Genomic DNA, 24,458 nt, shown 5'->3' on the forward strand with positions numbered 1-24,458 from the left:
GATCCGAAAACTGCGGGAGAGAGGCCTTGGTAACAGCCCAACGCAGCTTTTAAAGAAGCTGAAGGAGAACCACACAGAGGAGTGGATGAGTCGCGCATTGATGTACACCGACGAGTGTGTGGACTTCAGCGAGCGACCCGCACTGCTGCCCCTGTCGTTTCCCGAGGCTCCAGAGCCTGCTGTTGTGCCGAGCTGTAAGTGGCTCCTGTCCGTTTACTGCCAGGACATTTTGACGAGGGTGGATGACATCATGGCCAGGATTACCTCAACATATGGCACAGTCCTCAAGATGGATTCCACCAGAAAGGTAAAAGAATCTTTGTCTTTCAAATCTGCTGATTATATTAAGATTAATAAGTAATTGATTAGTCCCTCAATGGGGAAATTTAGAATGTTACAGCAGCAGAAAGACATAAAAATAAGTAGCATGTAGTACTAGGGTGAGGGATATAAAGAAGGATATAGAAACATAGTACAGTGAATTTTGCACCGTTGAGAAGTGTTAAAGTGACAGTCCATAGTGAGGTTGCATGTAGTTTTACTAGGAGCAGAGGTGGTTGTATAGCCTTATAGATATATTATTAACGACTGCCTGTATTTCTGAATCATGTTCACAGAGGTCCTCTACATTTTTTGTGCTTCAGATCACCAAGAAGCTCGCTGGAACAGCCAAAGGGACAGCCCACTGGCTAACCTCTGTGGGTAATGAGTACGGTCAGGTTCTCATCAGTGTCATGACCGCTCAGGAGGGAGCTGGCCTGGACTTGATGGCAGCGGGATTGATGAAGAGGTACCAGCTGGCTGGTGTGGATCCCCCTGTTGCCTTATATGTGGACTGTGGCTGCTGCACCGAGGGAGGAGAGACCAAGCTGAAGGCCAGATTCAGCGGGTGGCCGGACATTATTGTAAGGCTTGATATCTGGCACTTTATGCGCAGACTTGCTCTGGGATGCACAACAGATGCTCATCAGCTGTACCCAGGATTTATGTCTCGCCTTTCAGCGAGCATATTTGAGTGGGATGCAGCTGATTTAGCTTTGTTGCGAGAAGCAAAAAGGCAGCAGCTTCAGTCCCAGGGTCTGCCCTCCCTCACTGATGGCGACATAGACAAACAACTCTCCAGGGAGGAGATGTCTCTCCACTGTCGTAGGAGGACCCGTGGTGAGGAGACCACCATTCGCCTGCTGGAGGAGCTGCTTGGGTTGCTGATGGGCAGCAGAGGTAATGACTCCAGTGGTGTTCCCCTGTTTGACCGAGAGAGGATGGAGCACATCTGGCGTGTCCAGAGAAAGCACGTCAAATGCATCCAGGACCCACCAGGTGTTGCTCTATACACCAAGACAGGGGAGCTCACAAAGGGAGGTGTGCGGTTACCTGTTTACAGATGTGCCAGGGGCTCTACATCTCTCGAGTCATTTCATCTACACCTCAACCGCTTCATACCAGGTTTGTGTCTGTCAGACATTTAAGTTTATATGCTGAATAGTCCAAGAATATTTCATCGTTTGATATTTAATATGTATTTAATGTGTACTTTTAGGGACGAGTGCCAACAGTCTGAACTTTCAGATATATCTCCTGGAAGGGCTTCACAGATGGAACCACGACCGGGGGGTTGCTGCTCTGTCCACTGGACAATCTCCTTTGCGCAGCTACTCCAGTGACCTGGTTCAGGCCCTCAACAACAATTATCAGAAGCTGTTTGGCAGGAAGGTGGTACCACAGTTCTGTCCACCCTCACGGTACACTGGTAAGCATTTGTGATTGCATTGGTAATTTACCTCAATTTTTAAACCCTTTATTAACTGTATCAACTTTTGTAAACAATCTAATTTAATTCTGTTGTTTCAGGAGAGCTCATAGGGATGCAATATCTGTTCCGGCAGACTGGTCAGGCACTGCAGGATATGCACCCTGATTCAGAGGAAGCTGCAACCCTGATAGAACAGCATGACGTGGAGGACGACATGGAGCTTGATGAGGGTTTTGCTGACATCATGGAAGATCCCACTGTGTTGAACCTTGGGGTTCCTCAGGCTTCAGCATCTCAGACTCCTGATCCCTCTGCCATTTCTTCTCCTCTTCTCTCCCTGGTTCCTGGTACATCCACCCTGGCTCCTAGTATTTCCACCCTGGCACCTGGCTCATCCTCTGAGGTCCCTGGTACATCCACCCTGGCACCTGACACATCAACCCTGGCCTCTAGTTCCTCCTCTGAAGATGATATTCATGCTGAAGATGAAGACATGGTAAGTCTAGCTGTGTTCGTTTTAGAATATGCATGTAGATATGTGCATGCTTCTTCACTATTTTTGATTACACATGTTAACATATTTTATCATTAAACAAAAAAAGTTTTGTGAGTGAAAGTTTTACACCCTATAAACTGTTGAATCTTTTTTACAGGCTGTTGATGACCAAAATCTCCCCGGATACCAGCATGTGGACAGACTTGCTGAGTATTTGGTGGCGCTTCGGGATCAGACGTCTCTTTGTCTTAGCAACCAACAGGCGAGTAGGATAGTGTCACTGTGGGACAATCTGAATCAAGGTGACAAGCAGCGGGTGGTTTATGCCGCACGACATCAGGAGAGACTTTTGAGTGGACGCTTCAGAACTCCAAAGACGCCCTCAAAAACCCCTGGTGTGGAGAGTACCACCCGCTGCATGTTGGGTGCGAGTAGCACACCTGCCCAGTGGCCTGACTGCTGCCGGTTGGTGGAAACCATGTTCATCAGACTCTGCAATATACACCAAAGCCCGGCAAAAAAGGGTAAGAGGGCTACTTCTCGGTGGTCCTTAATTTTGAGGGATTACCGCAAGATAAGGCAGCTTGTTGTCGGCAACTGCCGGGTGATGCAGGGTTCTGAAATTCAGCTGGTGGAGGTGAATCAGAGCACGCTCATCCAGTGGCATAATCACCGGCAGAAGAAACAGGAGCTCTCTGTGCTGCTCCAAGGCACTGCATTGCCTCCAGCCCTGGCAGAATCCGATGAGCCTCTTCAGGAGGCAAGATTGCTCCCTGCTGCACCCACGCCTGCCCGGAACGAACATCAATACCGGCTGCCGCAGAGTACAGCAGGTCAGGCCAAACAGAGGCAGACGGGATCTGGTCAGCTCCCTGTCAACATAAGGCCAAAGGGACCAGTGAAGAGACAGTTATATGCAACCCCACCAGCCCCAGCACCAGGACCCATCATTACACCTCACATCTTAACACCATCCGGACTGGTTCAGGTTGTCTTTCCTGTGCCAGTAGGCAGCTATCCTCAAACCAGTGCGCCTACCAGCACAGTGGAAGCTGACCCCGCCCCTAAAAGGCCATATAGGCGAACAGTGGCCAGCAACACTTGCAAAAAGTGTGGCCAGTTCCGCACTTCTGTCACTGGACACAGCCAGTACCATGGAAAGGTGTATTGCCCTCAGTTTGAAGCCTTAACAAAAGACCAGTGGTTGGAGGAAATGAGGAAAAAGATGTAAATAGTTCATATTTGTAAATAATAGTTTTATTGTAAATAGTTTTTTTAAATGTTTGTATTTAATTCTGGGTACTACTGCGATAGTCAATTCCATATGCCCTGTTTTTTATCTGTCTGTTTAAATTCAATGTTTCTATAATTCTTATTTCTATGAACACATAAAACTGGTTTACAGCAATATATGAGTGGGTGTTTTTAATGACAGTTAGCAGCACATCAACAACAACAACAACCTCCATAAGAATAATTATGGTGATTCTTATAATGATGAAGCACATTCAATAAGAGAAACATGGTTTGTGAAGTTAATATTGGAGGTGGTCTCTGATGTACAGTAGAAGAAATGTCCTGATGAGGGACCGGAATGGAAAGATCCTCCACTCCTGTCGTTTGATGAGTCCTGTGGAGTGGGAGGTAGTGCAGGTAGGTGTTATTACACAATGAACTAGTCTCATAACAATATAATGTGTAGAAAAATAGGAGGAAATTCGTAATCATATGAGGAATGAACACGCACCTTCGCAATCCCGGAGTCTAGGGTTCGAGTCCCACTCGTGCAATGACCAAAAACATCAAAAGTGTTATATTTGTGTCTAGTCAGCTAGAAATACATTTATCTAATAGAAATTGATATAAAACTTCACATCGCTCCTTTCCTTTTCCTTCTTTCCCTTTTTCCTCCCTTTTCTCCTCTTTTCTCTTCTTCCCCTTCCTTCCCCCTTTCTTCCCCTTCCTTCCCCTTTCTTCCCCTTCTTTGACGGACTATTGTTCCCCAGCTTGAACGCAGCGCCTTAGACCGCTCGGCCATCCTGACTACTAAAACATAAAAACAAGCCCAGTAAATTCAATCAAAAGCTAGCAAAGACAAGAGTTTTAAAAAGTTGAAGCGGTCAAAATGCCTTGTGTGCAAATATCTTGCCTATGAGATGCTGAAAGAGATACAGAGGTATCAACAATTTTTAGCAAGGCTACGAGGAGTCAATCAGTGTTGTTCAGGTGCTGACCTTGACTATGTAGAAAGGTAAGAGTGCTATAAATGTGGTACATCTTTAATTGCAGGTCCCACCGAGATTTGAACTCGGATCACTGGATTCAGAGTCCAGAGTGCTAGCCATTACACCATGGAACCCTGTTCAGTTGCGGTAATCTTAGGCCCGCCAGCCCGTCACATCAACCAGTTAGAGGCTTTGAGAGATGCTTTGAATTCAAAATGTGTCTGCAAAGGAAAACAGCCGATGCAGTTAATCTCTCCAGTGACCATATTTTCTTCATGATGACCAAATAAATGAGTAATCTGTCAGAAGTGGGATTTGAACCCACGCCTCCAATGGAGACTGCGACCTGAACGCAGCGCCTTAGACCGCTCGGCCATCCTGACTACTAAAACATAAAAACAAGCCCAGTAAATTCAATCAAAAGCTAGCAAAGACAAGAGTTTTAAAAAGTTGAAGCGGTCAAAATGCCTTGTGTGCAAATATCTTGCCTATGAGATGCTGAAAGAGATACAGAGGTATCAACAATTTTTAGCAAGGCTACGAGGAGTCAATCAGTGTTGTTCAGGTGCTGACCTTGACTATGTAGAAAGGTAAGAGTGCTATAAATGTGGTACATCTTTAATTGCAGGTCCCACCGAGATTTGAACTCGGATCACTGGATTCAGAGTCCAGAGTGCTAGCCATTACACCATGGAACCCAGTTCAGTTGTGGTAATCTTAGGCCCGCCAGCCCGTCACATCAACCAGTTAGAGGATTTGAGAGATGCTTTGAATTCAAAATGTGTTTGCAAAGGAAAACAGCCGATGCAGTTAATCTCTCCAGTGACCATATTTTCTTCATGATGACCAAATAACTGCATAGGTAAGCTGTCAGAAGTGGGATTTGAACCCACGCCTCCAATGGAGACTGCGACCTGAACGCAGCGCCTTAGACCGCTCGGCCATCCTGACTAATAAAACATAAAAACAAGCCCAATAAATTCAATCAAAAGCTAGCAAAGACAAGAGGTTTAAAAAGTTGAAGCGGTCAAAATGCCTTGTGTGCAAATATCTTGCCTATGAGATGCTGAAAGAGATACAGAGGTATCAACAATTTTTAGCAAGGCTACGAGGAGTCAATCAGTGTTGTTCAGGTGCTGACCTTGACTATGTAGAAAGGTAAGAGTGCTATAAATGTGGTACATCTTTAATTGCAGGTCCCACCGAGATTTGTACCCGGATCACTGGATTCAGAGTCCAGAGTGCTAGCCATTACACCATGGAACCCAGTTCAGTTGTGGTAATCTTAGGCCCGCCAGCCCGTCACATCAACCAGTTAGAGGATTTGAGAGATGCTTTGAATTCAAAATGTGTTTGCAAAGGAAAACAGCCGATGCAGTTAATCTCTCCAGTGACCATATTTTCTTCATGATGACCAAATAAATGAGTAATCTGTCAGAAGTGGGATTTGAACCCATGCCTCCAATGGAGACTGCGACCTGAACGCAGCGCCTTAGACCGCTCGGCCATCCTGACTACTAAAACATAAAAACAAGCCCAGTAAATTCAATCAAAAGCTAGCAAAGACAAGAGTTTTAAAAAGTTGAAGCGGTCAAAATGCCTTGTGTGCAAATATCTTGCCTATGAGATGCTGAAAGAGATACAGAGGTATCAGCAATTTTTAGCAAGGCTACGAGGAGTCAATCAGTGTTGTTCAGGTGCTGACCTTGACTATGTAGAAAGGTAAGAGTGCTATAAATGTGGTACATCTTTAATTGCAGGTCCCACCGAGATTTGAACTCGGATCACTGGATTCAGAGTCCAGAGTGCTAGCCATTACACCATGGAACCCAGTTCAGTTGTGGTAATCTTAGGCCCGCCAGCCCGTCACATCAACCAGTTAGAGGATTTGAGAGATGCTTTGAATTCAAAATGTGTTTGCAAAGGAAAACAGCCGATGCAGTTAATCTCTCCAGTGACCATATTTTCTTCATGATGACCAAATAACTGCATAGGTAAGCTGTCAGAAGTGGGATTTGAACCCACGCCTCCAATGGAGACTGCGACCTGAACGCAGCGCCTTAGACCGCTCGGCCATCCTGACTAATAAAACATAAAAACAAGCCCAATAAATTCGATCAAAAGCTAGCAAAGACATGAGTTTTAAAAAGTTGAAGCGGTCAAAATGCCTTGTGTGCAAATATCTTGCCTATTGAGATACAGAGGTATCAACAATTTTTAGCAAGGCTACGAGGAGTCAATCAGTGTTGTTCAGGTGCTGACCTTGACTATGTAGAAAGGTAAGAGTGCTATAAATGTGGTACATCTTTAATTGCAGGTCCCACCGAGATTTGAACTCGGATCACTGGATTCAGAGTCCAGAGTGCTAGCCATTACACCATGGAACCCTGTTCAGTTGCGGTAATCTTAGGCCCGCCAGCCCGTCACATCAACCAGTTAGAGGCTTTGAGAGATGCTTTGAATTCAAAATGTGTCTGCAAAGGAAAACAGCCGATGCAGTTAATCTCTCCAGTGACCATATTTTCTTCATGATGACCAAATAAATGAGTAATCTGTCAGAAGTGGGATTTGAACCCACGCCTCCAATGGAGACTGCGACCTGAACGCCAGCAGCCGTCGGATCGTCCGGGGAAATGTTTGAAATGTTGAGGAAGATCTGACCTGACAGCCAATCAGGTTCGCGTCCTCAACATTCAGCGGCCAATCGCTGGGGCGAATTGTTCCCTTCGCTCGAACATTTCAAACATTTGACCAATCACAAGGCTTAAATGTTGAAATGTTTGAGACAGCTGATGTGGGCGGGGATGCCTCCGGGAGGGGGCAAGCTGGGGGCGGTCCCAGAGGACGAGCTGACCTGGGAGGACCCGCGCCGCCGGAGTTTACGCTACGCTAGCTTGAGAACGGTCCGACGCTAAAGCTAAGTCTTTCATTCGAAACTACCAAGTTCTTCAAAATGGTAAGAATTTACACATTGAATAGAGTTGCATGATTTGCCCTTAAGTAAAGCAGTTCTTCCACCTGTCTTGTTAAGTTGTCATATCCATGTATTTAGCTAAATGCATTAAAATAAACTCTGTTATCTGACGGCGATTTCGTCGGTTGTCATGGACGGACATTTGTTAATGTTATTTATTTAAGTTGGCTCTAGGGTTAACGTAGTAACATAGAAATAATTTCCCCTGTTGTCATGTTGTCATTGACTTTGTTTTCGTTTTCCACGTTATAAACTGGCTTTCTTTTTCTTGTGTCGACCGAGGGGTGGGGGTGGGGTGCTTAAACTGGGGTTGGGGGAGTTACAGTATGAATACAGTTTACTCTCAGCACTTACACATTTAATACAGGGGTATGACATAACTATACATATAAGAGTAATTCCTCCTGTCACCTAATGTCGTCATATACGTGTATTTAGTTTTCTTACAAACACTTTCACCATTATTTCTCTTTTTATCTGCTGCCATTGTTTGCTATTGTAATAGGATATATATATATATGTATATGTCATGTTCTCATAAACATGTATTTAGCTACCTTCTATAACATGCTTTACTTTTCATCTGTCATAATACCCTTATGCCACATCTGAGTTTTTCATAGGATTATTACAATATTACAAGACTGATGGTCTGGCTTTTTCATGTACTTACAATTTAAAATGTATTTTAAAAGTTCATGCATTTCTGTCACCAAAGGCAACATCTTGGGGTATAACATAACTATACATATAAGAGTAATTCCTCCTGTCACCTAATGTTGTCATGACCGTGTATTTAGTTTTCTTACAAACACTTTCACCATTATTTCACCTTTTATCTGCTGCCATTGTTTGCTATTGTAATAGGATATATATATACATGTATATGTCATGTTCTCATAAACATGTCTTTAGCTACCTTCTATAACATGCTTTAGTTTTCATCTGTCATAATACCCTTATGCCACAACTGAGTTTTTCATAGGATTATTACAATATTACAAGATTGATGGTCTGGCTTTTTCATGTACCTACAATTTAAAATCTACTTTAAAAGTTCATGCATTTCTGTCACCAAAGGCAACATCTTCGAAATCACATAAGGGAATGGCAGACTCAGAGTGGATGTCACGGCTGAGGAAGTTTGCCAACACTGGGTCCTGGCCTGCAGGGGAGGGAAACAGGCCAGCTCCCAGGCAGAAGAAGTGGTACCAGCTTTATCAAATGGTATATGTACATAAATTACCCTAATTTGCATTGTTTTATACTATCACAATGAATGTTATACATAAAAAGCAGTAACTTAAGTTGTATGCACTTAATTAAAATGTACATCTATTATTTTTAGATTGAGAAATGTCCAAGGATGGGACATTCACATCAGTCTTTGTTTGGTCATGTGAGACATTGTACATGTGGATTCCACACTCAGAAGGTAATCCTTTTCAATATAAGTAATATATATATATATATATATATGTATTTATATATACACAACACTAATGTATGTACTCATGACACAACAGCCAACCACAGCAAGTACTACCCAGGGTCCCACAGGGCAACAGGCAGTAGCAGTGGCTCCCACCCTTCCAGGCACAGTGGTGCAACAGGCAGTAGCAGTGGCTCCTGTCCTTCCACGCACAGTGGAGCGACAAGCAGCAGCAGTGGCTCCCACCCTTCCAGGCACAGTGGTGCAACAGGCAGTAGCAGTGGCTCCTGTCCTCCCAGGCACTGTGGGGCAGAAACAAAGTACAGCAGGCAGTGCGGTCCCAAAGCAGCGACCCCTGTTGAATTTGTCAATGGTATTCAGAGATTAATTAAGATTCACTGAATGATTGTTTACAATATAACCCTCTCGTGACACAGCCTTTTGCTCTATTGCCTTTCAGTTTACAAAGCCTAGATTTGGTGGCTCCCATGTCACGGCTGCAAAGCCGAATCTTAGTGCTAGCAGGAGAGTAACACAGGTAAATAAGAGATCAAATTGCATCACTTTACATTGTGTTTTTAAGACAACTCACTTAGACTGAATGCTTTACAGACCCAAGCCACCAACCTCCCCACAACTTCTCCGGCCAGCATTGCTATCTTAGTAAGTATTTTAGGTATAGGTTTTCCCAAGACTATTAACAGTATTAAAAGCCATTCAAGTCTAAAATAAAATTTGAAGCCTCAATATTATTGTTTCATGTAGCGCGGCTGTTTGAACTAATAGCTTATGTTTCGATTGTGTTGTCAATGTATCTTCCTTGCTGTGTATTTACAGGCTCCAGACCCTCAGACACATGCTCAGGCTTCGGTGCCTGTCCTCAGCACCACAGCAGTGTGTGCCTCTGTGTCAGTGAGTTATTTAACATTTAATTTCATACTGTGGAGCATAAGCAGCGTCTTTCATCATAATAAAATATGTTGATCCATTTTTTTGTTATTGCACAGACCGCTGACTCCAGGACAGAGACTGAAACACAGCTGCCCCGTTTGTGGTCAGAAGGCTTGCCTCCTGTGGACCATAAATGGATTGTGAAGTCTCTGTTCAAGATGGGGCCAAGAGGAAAATTAGTGCTTAAAGAGAATCTGAAGCTCTGGCACTTTCCACCACAGCCTAGTGGCCTTTACCATCAGGCTCCGGGTCCAGACCGCTTTTTTGCCCATCCACTTCTGGTCTGGATGCCTTACAAGCTGTGGAAGGTGAAGGTGGTCTGTCCAAACCTTGCCTGTGGAGGGCACCAGCTAACAGGAGCGGGTCTGCACAAGAGGGCACGCCGAGTCCTGGACGAGGACAGGATGTACAACATGGTGACAGAGACACTAACCTGCACCAAATGTAGATCCAGCCACGTGTCCTGGAGTCAGACTGTCCTCAAACAACTGTCCAAGGCACAGCAGACACAATTCCGGGTCATCCTCACACAAAAGTGATTACCGTTAATTTACTCTCTTGCCTTTTCAAGTAGAAATGCAGTATATAAAATACAATTACTGATATATCTGTCTATGATCAAGGTTTGCATGTGACATCCGGGTGATCCGAAAACTGCGGGAGAGAGGCCTTGGTAACAGCCCAACGCAGCTTTTAAAGAAGCTGAAGGAGAACCACACAGAGGAGTGGATGAGTCGCGCATTGATGTACACCGACGAGTGTGTGGACTTCAGCGAGCGACCCGCACTGCTGCCCCTGTCGTTTCCCGAGGCTCCAGAGCCTGCTGTTGTGCCGAGCTGTAAGTGGCTCCTGTCCGTTTACTGCCAGGACATTTTGACGAGGGTGGATGACATCATGGCCAGGATTACCTCAACATATGGCACAGTCCTCAAGATGGATTCCACCAGAAAGGTAAAAGAATCTTTGTCTTTCAAATCTGCTGATTATATTAAGATTAATAAGTAATTGATTAGTCCCTCAATGGGGAAATTTAGAATGTTACAGCAGCAGAAAGACATAAAAATAAGTAGCATGTAGTACTAGGGTGAGGGATATAAAGAAGGATATAGAAACATAGTACAGTGAATTTTGCACCGTTGAGAAGTGTTAAAGTGACAGTCCATAGTGAGGTTGCATGTAGTTTTACTAGGAGCAGAGGTGGTTGTATAGCCTTATAGATATATTATTAACGACTGCCTGTATTTCTGAATCATGTTCACAGAGGTCCTCTACATTTTTTGTGCTTCAGATCACCAAGAAGCTCGCTGGAACAGCCAAAGGGACAGCCCACTGGCTAACCTCTGTGGGTAATGAGTACGGTCAGGTTCTCATCAGTGTCATGACCGCTCAGGAGGGAGCTGGCCTGGACTTGATGGCAGCGGGATTGATGAAGAGGTACCAGCTGGCTGGTGTGGATCCCCCTGTTGCCTTATATGTGGACTGTGGCTGCTGCACCGAGGGAGGAGAGACCAAGCTGAAGGCCAGATTCAGCGGGTGGCCGGACATTATTGTAAGGCTTGATATCTGGCACTTTATGCGCAGACTTGCTCTGGGATGCACAACAGATGCTCATCAGCTGTACCCAGGATTTATGTCTCGCCTTTCAGCGAGCATATTTGAGTGGGATGCAGCTGATTTAGCTTTGTTGCGAGAAGCAAAAAGGCAGCAGCTTCGGTCCCAGGGTCTGCCCTCCCTCACTGATGGCGACATAGACAAACAACTCTCCAGGGAGGAGATGTCTCTCCACTGTCGTAGGAGGACCCGTGGTGAGGAGACCACCATTCGCCTGCTGGAGGAGCTGCTTGGGTTGCTGATGGGCAGCAGAGGTAATGACTCCAGTGGTGTTCCCCTGTTTGACCGAGAGAGGATGGAGCACATCTGGCGTGTCCAGAGAAAGCACGTCAAATGCATCCAGGACCCACCAGGTGTTGCTCTATACACCAAGACAGGGGAGCTCACAAAGGGAGGTGTGCGGTTACCTGTTTACAGATGTGCCAGGGGCTCTACATCTCTCGAGTCATTTCATCTACACCTCAACCGCTTCATACCAGGTTTGTGTCTGTCAGACATTTAAGTTTATATGCTGAATAGTCCAAGAATATTTCATCGTTTGATATTTAATATGTATTTAATGTGTACTTTTAGGGACGAGTGCCAACAGTCTGAACTTTCAGATATATCTCCTGGAAGGGCTTCACAGATGGAACCACGACCGGGGGGTTGCTGCTCTGTCCACTGGACAATCTCCTTTGCGCAGCTACTCCAGTGACCTGGTTCAGGCCCTCAACAACAATTATCAGAAGCTGTTTGGCAGGAAGGTGGTACCACAGTTCTGTCCACCCTCACGGTACACTGGTAAGCATTTGTGATTGCATTGGTAATTTACCTCAATTTTTAAACCCTTTATTAACTGTATCAACTTTTGTAAACAATCTAATTTAATTCTGTTGTTTCAGGAGAGCTCATAGGGATGCAATATCTGTTCCGGCAGACTGGTCAGGCACTGCAGGATATGCACCCTGATTCAGAGGAAGCTGCAACCCTGATAGAACAGCATGACGTGGAGGACGACATGGAGCTTGATGAGGGTTTTGCTGACATCATGGAAGATCCCACTGTGTTGAACCTTGGGGTTCCTCAGGCTTCAGCATCTCAGACTCCTGATCCCTCTGCCATTTCTTCTCCTCTTCTCTCCCTGGTTCCTGGTACATCCACCCTGGCTCCTAGTATTTCCACCCTGGCACCTGGCTCATCCTCTGAGGTCCCTGGTACATCCACCCTGGCACCTGACACATCAACCCTGGCCTCTAGTTCCTCCTCTGAAGATGATATTCATGCTGAAGATGAAGACATGGTAAGTCTAGCTGTGTTCGTTTTAGAATATGCATGTAGATATGTGCATGCTTCTTCACTATTTTTGATTACACATGTTAACATATTTTATCATTAAACAAAAAAAGTTTTGTGAGTGAAAGTTTTACACCCTATAAACTGTTGAATCTTTTTTACAGGCTGTTGATGACCAAAATCTCCCCGGATACCAGCATGTGGACAGACTTGCTGAGTATTTGGTGGCGCTTCGGGATCAGACGTCTCTTTGTCTTAGCAACCAACAGGCGAGTAGGATAGTGTCACTGTGGGACAATCTGAATCAAGGTGACAAGCAGCGGGTGGTTTATGCCGCACGACATCAGGAGAGACTTTTGAGTGGACGCTTCAGAACTCCAAAGACGCCCTCAAAAACCCCTGGTGTGGAGAGTACCACCCGCTGCATGTTGGGTGCGAGTAGCACACCTGCCCAGTGGCCTGACTGCTGCCGGTTGGTGGAAACCATGTTCATCAGACTCTGCAATATACACCAAAGCCCGGCAAAAAAGGGTAAGAGGGCTACTTCTCGGTGGTCCTTAATTTTGAGGGATTACCGCAAGATAAGGCAGCTTGTTGTCGGCAACTGCCGGGTGATGCAGGGTTCTGAAATTCAGCTGGTGGAGGTGAATCAGAGCACGCTCATCCAGTGGCATAATCACCGGCAGAAGAAACAGGAGCTCTCTGTGCTGCTCCAAGGCACTGCATTGCCTCCAGCCCTGGCAGAATCCGATGAGCCTCTTCAGGAGGCAAGATTGCTCCCTGCTGCACCCACGCCTGCCCGGAACGAACATCAATACCGGCTGCCGCAGAGTACAGCAGGTCAGGCCAAACAGAGGCAGACGGGATCTGGTCAGCTCCCTGTCAACATAAGGCCAAAGGGACCAGTGAAGAGACAGTTATATGCAACCCCACCAGCCCCAGCACCAGGACCCATCATTACACCTCACATCTTAACACCATCCGGACTGGTTCAGGTTGTCTTTCCTGTGCCAGTAGGCAGCTATCCTCAAACCAGTGCGCCTACCAGCACAGTGGAAGCTGACCCCGCCCCTAAAAGGCCATATAGGCGAACAGTGGCCAGCAACACTTGCAAAAAGTGTGGCCAGTTCCGCACTTCTGTCACTGGACACAGCCAGTACCATGGAAAGGTGTATTGCCCTCAGTTTGAAGCCTTAACAAAAGACCAGTGGTTGGAGGAAATGAGGAAAAAGATGTAAATAGTTCATATTTGTAAATAATAGTTTTATTGTAAATAGTTTTTTTAAATGTTTGTATTTAATTCTGGGTACTACTGCGATAGTCAATTCCATATGCCCTGTTTTTTATCTGTCTGTTTAAATTCAATGTTTCTATAATTCTTATTTCTATGAACACATAAAACTGGTTTACAGCAATATATGAGTGGGTGTTTTTAATGACAGTTAGCAGCACATCAACAACAACAACAACCTCCATAAGAATAATTATGGTGATTCTTATAATGATGAAGCACATTCAATAAGAGAAACATGGTTTGTGAAGTTAATATTGGAGGTGGTCTCTGATGTACAGTAGAAGAAATGTCCTGATGAGGGACCGGAATGGAAAGATCCTCCACTCCTGTCGTTTGATGAGTCCTGTGGAGTGGGAGGTAGTGCAGGTAGGTGTTATTACACAATGAACTAGTCTCATAACAATATAATGTGTAGAAAAATAGGAGGAAATTCGTAATCATATGAGGAATGAACACGCACCTTCGCAATCCCGGAGTCTAGGGTTCGAGTCCCACTCGTGCAATGACCAAAAACATCAAAAGTGTTATATTTGTGTCTAGTCAGCTAGAAATACATTTATCTAATAGAAATTGATATAAAACTTCACATCGCTCCTTTCCTTTTCCTTCTTTCCCTTTTTCCTCCCTTTTCTCCTCTTTTCTCTTCTTCCCCTTCCTTCCCCCTTTCTTCCCCTTCCTTCCCCTTTCTTCCCCTTCTTTGACGGACTATTGTTCCCCAGCTTAACGCAGCGCCTTAGACCGCTCGGCCATCCTGTAATAAATGAGTAATCTGTCAGAAGTGGGATTTGAACCCACGCCTCCAATGGAGACTGCGACCTGAACGCCAGCAGCCGTCGGATCGTCCGGGGAAATGTTTGAAATGTTGAGGAAGATCTGACCTGACAGCCAATCAGGTTCGCGTCCTCAACATTCAGCGGCCAATTGCTGGGGCGAATTGTTCCCTTCGCTCGAACATTTCAAACATTTGACCAATCACAAGGCTTAAATGTTGAAATGTTTGAGACAGCTGATGTGGGCGGGGATGCCTCCGGGAGGGGGCAAGCTGGGGGCGGTCCCAGAGGACGAGCTGACCTGGGAGGACCCGCGCCGCCGGAGTTTACGCTACGCTAGCTTGAGAACGGTCCGACGCTAAGCTAAGTCTTTCATTCGAAACTACCAAGTTACACTTCAAAATGGTAAGAATTTACACATTGAATAGAGTTGCATGATTTGCCCTTAAGTAAAGCAGTTCTTCCACCTGTCTTGTTAAGTTGTCATATCCATGTATTTAGCTAAATGCATTAAAATAAACTCTGTTATCTGACGGCGATTTCGTCGGTTGTCATGGACGGACATTTGTTAATGTTATTTATTTAAGTTGGCTCTAGGGTTAACGTAGTAACATAGAAATAATTTCCCCTGTTGTCATGTTGTCATTGACTTTGTTTTCGTTTTCCACGTTATAAACTGGCTTTCTTTTTCTTGTGTCGACCGAGGGGTGGGGGTGGGGTGCTTAAGCTGGGGTTGGGGGAGTTACAGTATGAATACAGTTTACTCTCAGCACTTACACATTTAATACAGGGGTATGACATAACTATACATATAAGAGTAATTCCTCCTGTCACCTAATGTCGTCATATACGTGTATTTAGTTTTCTTACAAACACTTTCACCATTATTTCTCTTTTTATCTGCTGCCATTGTTTGCTATTGTAATAGGATATATATATATATGTATATGTCATGTTCTCATAAACATGTATTTAGCTACCTTCTATAACATGCTTTACTTTTCATCTGTCATAATACCCTTATGCCACATCTGAGTTTTTCATAGGATTATTACAATATTACAAGACTGATGGTCTGGCTTTTTCATGTACCTACAATTTAAAATCTACTTTAAAAGTTCATGCATTTCTGTCACCAAAGGCAACATCTTGGGGTATAACATAACTATACATATAAGAGTAATTCCTCCTGTCACCTAATGTTGTCATGACCGTGTATTTAGTTTTCTTACAAACACTTTCACCATTATTTCACCTTTTATCTGCTGCCATTGTTTGCTATTGTAATAGGATATATATATACATGTATATGTCATGTTCTCATAAACATGTCTTTAGCTACCTTCTATAACATGCTTTAGTTTTCATCTGTCATAATACCCTTATGCCACAACTGAGTTTTTCATAGGATTATTACAATATTACAAGACTGATGGTCTGGCTTTTTCATGTACCTACAATTTAAAATCTACTTTAAAAGTTCATGCATTTCTGTCACCAAAGGCAACATCTTCGAAATCACATAAGGGAATGGCAGACTCAGAGTGGATGTCACGGCTGAGGAAGTTTGCCAACACTGGGTCCTGGCCTGCAGGGGAGGGAAACAGGCCAGCTCCCAGGCAGAAGAAGTGGTACCAGCTTTATCAAATGGTATATGTACATAAATTACCCTAATTTGCATTGTGTTATACTATCACAATGAATGTTATACATAAAAAGCAGTAACTTAAGTTGTATGCACTTAATTAAAATGTACATCTATTATTTTTAGATTGAGAAATGTCCAAGGATGGGACATTCACATCAGTCTTTGTTTGGTCATGTGAGACATTGTACATGTGGATTCCACACTCAGAAGGTAATCCTTTTCAATATAAGTAATATATATATATATATATATATGTATTTATATATACACAACACTAATGTATGTACTCATGACACAACAGCCAACCACAGCAAGTACTACCCAGGGTCCCACAGGGCAACAGGCAGTAGCAGTGGCTCCTGTCCTTCCAGGCACAGTGGAGCGACAGGCAGTAGCAGTGGCTCCCACCCTTCCAGGCACAGTGGTGCAACAGGCAGTAGCAGTGGCTCCTGTCCTTCCACGCACAGTGGAGCGACAAGCAGCAGCAGTGGCTCCCACCCTTCCAGGCACAGTGGTGCAACAGGCAGTAGCAGTGGCTCCTGTCCTCCCAGGCACTGTGGGGCAGAAACAAAGTACAGCAGGCAGTGCGGTCCCAAAGCAGCGACCCCTGTTGAATTTGTCAATGGTATTCAGAGATTAATTAAGATTCACTGAATGATTGTTTACAATATAACCCTCTCGTGACACAGCCTTTTGCTCTATTGCCTTTCAGTTTACAAAGCCTAGATTTGGTGGCTCCCATGTCACGGCTGCAAAGCCGAATCTTAGTGCTAGCAGGAGAGTAACACAGGTAAATAAGAGATCAAATTGCATCACTTTACATTGTGTTTTTAAGACAACTCACTTAGACTGAATGCTTTACAGACCCAAGCCACCAACCTCCCCACAACTTCTCCGGCCAGCATTGCTATCTTAGTAAGTATTTTAGGTATAGGTTTTCCCAAGACTATTAACAGTATTAAAAGCCATTCAAGTCTAAAATAAAATTTGAAGCCTCAATATTATTGTTTCATGTAGCGCGGCTGTTTGAACTAATAGCTTATGTTTCGATTGTGTTGTCAATGTATCTTCCTTGCTGTGTATTTACAGGCTCCAGACCCTCAGACACATGCTCAGGCTTCGGTGCCTGTCCTCAGCACCACAGCAGTGTGTGCCTCTGTGTCAGTGAGTTATTTAACATTTAATTTCATACTGTGGAGCATAAGCAGCGTCTTTCATCATAATAAAATATGTTGATCCATTTTTTTGTTATTGCACAGACCGCTGACTCCAGGACAGAGACTGAAACACAGCTGCCCCGTTTGTGGTCAGAAGGCTTGCCTCCTGTGGACCATAAATGGATTGTGAAGTCTCTGTTCAAGATGGGGCCAAGAGGAAAATTAGTGCTTAAAGAGAATCTGAAGCTCTGGCACTTTCCACCACAGCCTAGTGGCCTTTACCATCAGGCTCCGGGTCCAGACCGCTTTTTTGCCCATCCACTTCTGGTCTGGATGCCTTACAAGCTGTGGAAGGTGAAGGTGGTCTGTCCAAACCTTGCCTGTGGAGGGCACCAGCTAACAGGAGCGGGTCTGCACAAGAGGGCACGCCGAGTCCTGGACGAGGACAGGATGTACAACATGGTGACAGAGACACTAACCTGCAACAAATGTAGATCCAGCCACGTGTCCTGGAGTCAGACTGTCCTCAAACAACTGTCCAAGGCACAGCAGACACAATTCCGGGTCATCCTCACACAAAAGTGATTACCGTTAATTTACTCTCTTGCCTTTTCAAGTAGAAATGCAGTATATAACATACAATTACTGATATATCTGTCTATGATCAAGGTTTGCATGTGACATCCGGGTGATCCGAAAACTGCGGGAGAGAGGCCTTGGTAACAGCCCAACGCAGCTTTTAAAGAAGCTGAAGGAGAACCACACAGAGGAGTGGATGAGTCGCGCATTGATGTACACCGACGAGTGTGTGGACTTCAGCGAGCGACCCGCACTGCTGCCCCTGTCGTTTCCCGAGGCTCCAGAGCCTGCTGTTGTGCCGAGCTGTAAGTGGCTCCTGTCCGTTTACTGCCAGGACATTTTGACGAGGGTGGATGACATCATGGCCAGGATTACCTCAACATATGGCACAGTCCTCAAGATGGATTCCACCAGAAAGGTAAAAGAATCTTTGTCTTTCAAATCTGCTGATTATATTAAGATTAATAAGTAATTGATTAGTCCCTCAATGGGGAAATTTAGAATGTTACAGCAGCAGAAAGACATAAAAATAAGTAGCATGTAGTACTAGGGTGAGGGATATAAAGAAGGATATAGAAACATAGTACAGTGAATTTTGCACCTTTGAGAAGTGTTAAAGTGACAGTCCATAGTGAGGTTGCATGTAGTTTTACTAGGAGCAGAGGTGGTTGTATAGCCTTATAGATATATTATTAACGACTGCCTGTATTTCTGAATCATGTTCACAGAGGTCCTCTACATTTTTTGTGCTTCAGATCACCAAGAAGCTCGCTGGAACAGCCAAAGGGACAGCCCACTGGCTAACCTCTGTGGGTAATGAGTACGGTCAGGTTCTCATCAGTGTCATGACCGCTCAGGAGGGAGCTGGCCTGGACTTGATGGCAGCGGGATTGATGAAGAGGTACCAGCTGGCTGGTGTGGATCCCCCTGTTGCCTTATATGTGGACTGTGGCTGCTGCACCGAGGGAGGAGAGACCAAGCTGAAGGCCAGATTCAGCGGGTGGCCGGACATTATTGTAAGGCTTGATATCTGGCACTTTATGCGCAGACTTGCTCTGGGATGCACAACAGATGCTCATCAGCTGTACCCAGGATTTATGTCTCGCCTTTCAGCGAGCATATTTGAGTGGGATGCAGCTGATTTAGCTTTGTTGCGAGAAGCAAAAAGGCAGCAGCTTCGGTCCCAGGGTCTGCCCTCCCTCACTGATGGCGACATAGACAAACAACTCTCCAGGGAGGAGATGTCTCTCCACTGTCGTAGGAGGACCCGTGGTGAGGAGACCACCATTCGCCTGCTGGAGGAGCTGCTTGGGTTGCTGATGGGCAGCAGAGGTAATGACTCCAGTGGTGTTCCCCTGTTTGACCGAGAGAGGATGGAGCACATCTGGCGTGTCCAGAGAAAGCACGTCAAATGCATCCAGGACCCACCAGGTGTTGCTCTATACACCAAGACAGGGGAGCTCACAAAGGGAGGTGTGCGGTTACCTGTTTACAGATGTGCCAGGGGCTCTACATCTCTCGAGTCATTTCATCTACACCTCAACCGCTTCATACCAGGTTTGTGTCTGTCAGACATTTAAGTTTATATGCTGAATAGTCCAAGAATATTTCATCGTTTGATATTTAATATGTATTTAATGTGTACTTTTAGGGACGAGTGCCAACAGTCTGAACTTTCAGATATATCTCCTGGAAGGGCTTCACAGATGGAACCACGACCGGGGGGTTGCTGCTCTGTCCACTGGACAATCTCCTTTGCGCTGCTACTCCAGTGACCTGGTTCAGGCCCTCAACAACAATTACCAGAAGCTGTTTGGCAGGAAGGTGGTACCACAGTTCTGTCCACCCTCACGGTACACTGGTAAGCATTTGTGATTGCATTGGTAATTTACCTCAATTTTTAAACCCTTTATTAACTGTATCAACTTTTGTAAACAATCTAATTTAATTCTGTTGTTTCAGGAGAGCTCATAGGGATGCAATATCTGTTCCGGCAGACTGGTCAGGCACTGCAGGATATGCACCCTGATTCAGAGGAAGCTGCAACCCTGATAGAACAGCATGACGTGGAGGACGACATGGAGCTTGATGAGGGTTTTGCTGACATCATGGAAGATCCCACTGTGTTGAACCTTGGGGTTCCTCAGGCTTCAGCATCTCAGACTCCTGATCCCTCTGCCATTTCTTCTCCTCTTCTCTCCCTGGTTCCTGGTACATCCACCCTGGCTCCTAGTATTTCCACCCTGGCACCTGGCTCATCCTCTGAGGTCCCTGGTACATCCACCCTGGCACCTGACACATCAACCCTGGCCTCTAGTTCCTCCTCTGAAGATGATATTCATGCTGAAGATGAAGACATGGTAAGTCTAGCTGTGTTCGTTTTAGAATATGCATGTAGATATGTGCATGCTTCTTCACTATTTTTGATTACACATGTTAACATATTTTATCATTAAACAAAAAAAGTTTTGTGAGTGAAAGTTTTACACCCTATAAACTGTTGAATCTTTTTTACAGGCTGTTGATGACCAAAATCTCCCCGGATACCAGCATGTGGACAGACTTGCTGAGTATTTGGTGGCGCTTCGGGATCAGACGTCTCTTTGTCTTAGCAACCAACAGGCGAGTAGGATAGTGTCACTGTGGGACAATCTGAATCAAGGTGACAAGCAGCGGGTGGTTTATGCAGCACGACATCAGGAGAGACTTTTGAGTGGACGCTTCAGAACTCCAAAGACGCCCTCAAAAACCCCTGGTGTGGAGAGTACCACCCGCTGCATGTTGGGTGCGAGTAGCACACCTGCCCAGTGGCCTGACTGCTGCCGGTTGGTGGAAACCATGTTCATCAGACTCTGCAATATACACCAAAGCCCGGCAAAAAAGGGTAAGAGGGCTACTTCTCGGTGGTCCTTAATTTTGAGGGATTACCGCAAGATAAGGCAGCTTGTTGTCGGCAACTGCCGGGTGATGCAGGGTTCTGAAATTCAGCTGGTGGAGGTGAATCAGAGCACGCTCATCCAGTGGCATAATCACCGGCAGAAGAAACAGGAGCTCTCTGTGCTGCTCCAAGGCACTGCATTGCCTCCAGCCCTGGCAGAATCCGATGAGCCTCTTCAGGAGGCAAGATTGCTCCCTGCTGCACCCACGCCTGCCCGGAATGAACATCAATACCGGCTGCCGCAGAGTACAGCAGGTCAGGCCAAACAGAGGCAGACGGGATCTGGTCAGCTCCCTGTCAACATAAGGCCAAAGGGACCAGTGAAGAGACAGTTATATGCAACCCCACCAGCCCCAGCACCAGGACCCATCATTACACCTCACATCTTAACACCATCCGGACTGGTTCAGGTTGTCTTTCCTGTGCCAGTAGGCAGCTATCCTCAAACCAGTGCGCCTACCAGCACAGTAGAAGCTGACCCCGCCCCTAAAAGGCCATATAGGCGAACAGTGGCCAGCAACACTTGCAAAAAGTGTGGCCAGTTCCGCACTTCTGTCACTGGACACAGCCAGTACCATGGAAAGGTGTATTGCCCTCAGTTTGAAGCCTTAACAAAAGACCAGTGGTTGGAGGAAATGAGGAAAAAGATGTAAATAGTTCATATTTGTAAATAATAGTTTTATTGTAAATAGTTTTTTTAAATGTTTGTATTTAATTCTGGGTACTACTGCGATAGTCAATTCCATATGCCCTGTTTTTTATCTGTCTGTTTAAATTCAATGTTTCTATAATTCTTATTTCTATGAACACATAAAACTGGTTTACAGCAATATATGAGTGGGTGTTTTTAATGACAGCTAGCAGCACATCAACAACAACAACAACCTCCATAAGAATAATTATGGTGATTCTTATAATGATGAAGTACATTCAATAAGAGAAACATGGTTTGTGAAGTTAATATGGGAGGTGGTCTCTGATGTACAGTAGAAGAAATGTCCTGATGAGGGACCGGAATGGAAAGATCCTCCACTCCTGTCGTTTGATGAGTCCTGTGGAGTGGGAGGTAGTGCAGGTAGGTGTTATTACACAATGAACTAGTCTCATAACAATATAATGTGTAGAAAAATAGGAGGAAATTCGTAATCATATGAGGAATGAACACGCACCTTCGCAATCCCGGAGTCTAGGGTTCGAGTCCCACTCGTGCAATGACCAAAAACATCAAAAGTGTTATATTTGTGTCTAGTCAGCTAGAAATACATTTATCTAATAGAAATTGATATAAAACTTCACATCGCTCCTTTCCTTTTCCTTCTTTCCCTTTTTCCTCCCTTTTCTCCTCTTTTCTCTTCTTCCCCTTCCTTCCCCCTTTCTTCCCCTTCCTTCCCCTTTCTTCCCCTTCTTTGACGGACTATTGTTCCCCAGCTTGAACGCAGCGCCTTAGACCGCTCGGCCATCCTGACTACTAAAACATAAAAACAAGCCCAGTAAATTCAATCAAAAGCTAGCAAAGACAAGAGTTTTAAAAAGTTGAAGCGGTCAAAATGCCTTGTGTGCAAATATCTTGCCTATGAGATGCTGAAAGAGATACAGAGGTATCAACAATTTTTAGCAAGGCTACGAGGAGTCAATCAGTGTTGTTCAGGTGCTGACCTTGACTATGTAGAAAGGTAAGAGTGCTATAAATGTGGTACATCTTTAATTGCAGGTCCCACCGAGATTTGAACTCGGATCACTGGATTCAGAGTCCAGAGTGCTAGCCATTACACCATGGAACCCTGTTCAGTTGCGGTAATCTTAGGCCCGCCAGCCCGTCACATCAACCAGTTAGAGGCTTTGAGAGATGCTTTGAATTCAAAATGTGTCTGCAAAGGAAAACAGCCGATGCAGTTAATCTCTCCAGTGACCATATTTTCTTCATGATGACCAAATAAATGAGTAATCTGTCAGAAGTGGGATTTGAACCCACGCCTCCAATGGAGACTGCGACCTGAACGCAGCGCCTTAGACCGCTCGGCCATCCTGACTACTAAAACATAAAAACAAGCCCAGTAAATTCAATCAAAAGCTAGCAAAGACAAGAGTTTTAAAAAGTTGAAGCGGTCAAAATGCCTTGTGTGCAAATATCTTGCCTATGAGATGCTGAAAGAGATACAGAGGTATCAACAATTTTTAGCAAGGCTACGAGGAGTCAATCAGTGTTGTTCAGGTGCTGACCTTGACTATGTAGAAAGGTAAGAGTGCTATAAATGTGGTACATCTTTAATTGCAGGTCCCACCGAGATTTGAACTCGGATCACTGGATTCAGAGTCCAGAGTGCTAGCCATTACACCATGGAACCCAGTTCAGTTGTGGTAATCTTAGGCCCGCCAGCCCGTCACATCAACCAGTTAGAGGATTTGAGAGATGCTTTGAATTCAAAATGTGTTTGCAAAGGAAAACAGCCGATGCAGTTAATCTCTCCAGTGACCATATTTTCTTCATGATGACCAAATAACTGCATAGGTAAGCTGTCAGAAGTGGGATTTGAACCCATGCCTCCAATGGAGACTGCGACCTGAACGCAGCGCCTTAGACCGCTCGGCCATCCTGACTAATAAAACATAAAAACAAGCCCAATAAATTCAATCAAAAGCTAGCAAAGACAAGAGTTTTAAAAAGTTGAAGCGGTCAAAATGCCTTGTGTGCAAATATCTTGCCTATGAGATGCTGAAAGAGATACAGAGGTATCAACAATTTTTAGCAAGGCTACGAGGAGTCAATCAGTGTTGTTCAGGTGCTGACCTTGACTATGTAGAAAGGTAAGAGTGCTATAAATGTGGTACATCTTTAATTGCAGGTCCCACCGAGATTTGTACCCGGATCACTGGATTCAGAGTCCAGAGTGCTAGCCATTACACCATGGAACCCAGTTCAGTTGTGGTAATCTTAGGCCCGCCAGCCCGTCACATCAACCAGTTAGAGGATTTGAGAGATGCTTTGAATTCAAAATGTGTTTGCAAAGGAAAACAGCCGATGCAGTTAATCTCTCCAGTGACCATATTTTCTTCATGATGACCAAATAACTGCATAGGTAAGCTGTCAGAAGTGGGATTTGAACCCACGCCTCCAATGGAGACTGCGACCTGAACGCAGCGCCTTAGACCGCTCGGCCATCCTGTAATAAATGAGTAATCTGTCAGAAGTGGGATTTGAACCCACGCCTCCAATGGAGACTGCGACCTGAACGCAGCGCCTTAGACCGCTCGGCCATCCTGACTACTAAAACATAAAAACAAGCCCAGTAAATTCAATCAAAAGCTAGCAAAGACAAGAGTTTTAAAAAGTTGAAGCGGTCAAAATGCCTTGTGT

The 24,458-nt window shown here is 45.0% G+C and overlaps 13 non-coding genes across 13 annotated transcripts; all 13 read right to left on the minus strand.

The window, feature by feature from the left end:
- Nucleotides 1-4,536: 4,536 nt before the first annotated feature.
- Nucleotides 4,537-4,608, minus strand: trnaq-cug (transfer RNA glutamine (anticodon CUG)). Its single transcript has one exon. It is a non-coding gene; the product is annotated as a tRNA-Gln (tRNA).
- A 166-nt stretch (nt 4,609-4,774) lies between these two features.
- On the minus strand, nt 4,775-4,857 carry trnal-cag (transfer RNA leucine (anticodon CAG)). The gene has a single exon. It is a non-coding gene; the product is annotated as a tRNA-Leu (tRNA).
- Nucleotides 4,858-5,100: 243 nt separating this feature from the next.
- trnaq-cug (transfer RNA glutamine (anticodon CUG)) lies at nt 5,101-5,172 on the minus strand. Its single transcript has one exon. It is a non-coding gene; the product is annotated as a tRNA-Gln (tRNA).
- Nucleotides 5,173-5,342: 170 nt separating this feature from the next.
- Nucleotides 5,343-5,425, minus strand: trnal-cag (transfer RNA leucine (anticodon CAG)). Its single transcript has one exon. It is a non-coding gene; the product is annotated as a tRNA-Leu (tRNA).
- Nucleotides 5,426-5,906: 481 nt separating this feature from the next.
- Nucleotides 5,907-5,989, minus strand: trnal-cag (transfer RNA leucine (anticodon CAG)). The gene has a single exon. It is a non-coding gene; the product is annotated as a tRNA-Leu (tRNA).
- Nucleotides 5,990-6,232: 243 nt separating this feature from the next.
- trnaq-cug (transfer RNA glutamine (anticodon CUG)) lies at nt 6,233-6,304 on the minus strand. Its single transcript has one exon. It is a non-coding gene; the product is annotated as a tRNA-Gln (tRNA).
- A 170-nt stretch (nt 6,305-6,474) lies between these two features.
- trnal-cag (transfer RNA leucine (anticodon CAG)) lies at nt 6,475-6,557 on the minus strand. The gene has a single exon. It is a non-coding gene; the product is annotated as a tRNA-Leu (tRNA).
- A 232-nt stretch (nt 6,558-6,789) lies between these two features.
- On the minus strand, nt 6,790-6,861 carry trnaq-cug (transfer RNA glutamine (anticodon CUG)). The gene has a single exon. It is a non-coding gene; the product is annotated as a tRNA-Gln (tRNA).
- A 15,951-nt stretch (nt 6,862-22,812) lies between these two features.
- Nucleotides 22,813-22,884, minus strand: trnaq-cug (transfer RNA glutamine (anticodon CUG)). The gene has a single exon. It is a non-coding gene; the product is annotated as a tRNA-Gln (tRNA).
- A 166-nt stretch (nt 22,885-23,050) lies between these two features.
- On the minus strand, nt 23,051-23,133 carry trnal-cag (transfer RNA leucine (anticodon CAG)). The gene has a single exon. It is a non-coding gene; the product is annotated as a tRNA-Leu (tRNA).
- Nucleotides 23,134-23,376: 243 nt separating this feature from the next.
- On the minus strand, nt 23,377-23,448 carry trnaq-cug (transfer RNA glutamine (anticodon CUG)). Its single transcript has one exon. It is a non-coding gene; the product is annotated as a tRNA-Gln (tRNA).
- Nucleotides 23,449-23,618: 170 nt separating this feature from the next.
- On the minus strand, nt 23,619-23,701 carry trnal-cag (transfer RNA leucine (anticodon CAG)). The gene has a single exon. It is a non-coding gene; the product is annotated as a tRNA-Leu (tRNA).
- A 582-nt stretch (nt 23,702-24,283) lies between these two features.
- Nucleotides 24,284-24,366, minus strand: trnal-cag (transfer RNA leucine (anticodon CAG)). Its single transcript has one exon. It is a non-coding gene; the product is annotated as a tRNA-Leu (tRNA).
- Nucleotides 24,367-24,458: the final 92 nt, after the last annotated feature.

Source organism: Platichthys flesus, chromosome 4 (genome assembly GCF_949316205.1).
Source record: "Platichthys flesus chromosome 4, fPlaFle2.1, whole genome shotgun sequence".
Taxonomy (NCBI): Eukaryota; Metazoa; Chordata; class Actinopteri; order Pleuronectiformes; family Pleuronectidae; genus Platichthys; species Platichthys flesus.